Source organism: Nestor notabilis, unplaced genomic scaffold, assembly GCF_000696875.1.
Source record: "Nestor notabilis isolate BGI_N333 unplaced genomic scaffold, ASM69687v1 scaffold15953, whole genome shotgun sequence".
Classification (NCBI taxonomy): Eukaryota; Metazoa; Chordata; class Aves; order Psittaciformes; family Psittacidae; genus Nestor; species Nestor notabilis.
The window spans coordinates 23,199-24,294 of NW_009923447.1; positions in this window are offsets into that span (position 1 = coordinate 23,199).

The following is a 1,096-nucleotide window of genomic DNA, read 5'->3' on the forward strand; positions in this document are numbered from 1 at the left end:
CACAGGAGGAGATAGATCCAGTCCCCAAAAGGGCAACGCTCACCCAAGCCCTGGCAATGTGGGATGGTGAAGTTCACAGTACATGCAATATTAGTGACGATTTTCCTCCTGGCAAAGTCCTAACACAGATTTTTACTGGGTATCAAGCAAGGAAGATGGCAAGCCTGAATAAGTCACTAGTCTGTTCTCTACTTAAAAATAAATTAATCTCAGAAACTGCTGAAATGCACTCTATCAGATGATGAGATGCTCTTCAGAGGTCCCTTCTAACCCAAACCATTCTGTGATTCTACGTAACCAGTAAGCCAGACCTCAGCTGGAGGTAGGCAATCGATACCCACTGCTTCAGCCCAAACACAGCGTGAACACTTGATGTATAACATCGTTACAATCTATTGAAAATAAGGATAAGATGTGGAAAAGACCAGCAGCCCCACTAATAAGCACAGTCACGAGGTTTTTCCTCAACAAGACCAGTTTATGAAATCAAAATGTCAGAACTATTATTGAGAAAGCAGACTTCTGCCAAAGCTGCAGAGCTGCTTTGCTGGCGTTTTAATCTCCAATTACAGAATTCCACAAATAATCTAACAAAAAAAAAAAAGAAGAAAAATCAATCACTCCAATTTTGTTTTCTCAGCAGCAGCCTCTAATGAAGCCCTGGAGGGAGCCCCATGGGGTGCCCCTGCGGTACCACTTGCCACGGTGTGCCACCACCTCTCATGCCCTTGGCCACCACCATGGGTGCACATGGCAGCACCGTGCCTTTCCAAGTGCTGTGGCTGGCCGTGTGGTTTCCACCCCAACAGCTTTCATCAGCAAATGGCATTTCCCAGATTCAATTTTCCCACAAGGAAAATCAAATTGTTTCTATCAAAAAAATTGATTTGCCATTCAGAGAACCAAAACAAGGCGCTTTTCTCCACCTTATTCGGATGCTAATCAGGATATTTCCCATTGCTGAATGATCCCAGTGTTCTCACCTGTCTGAGGAAACACCAGGCAGGGTCCCTGTGCCTCCATCCACCCTCAGAGAGCTGCAGGCAGCACATGGCTGGGCATGCTCCTCCCGGAGCCCAGGCAGTGACTGAGGGGA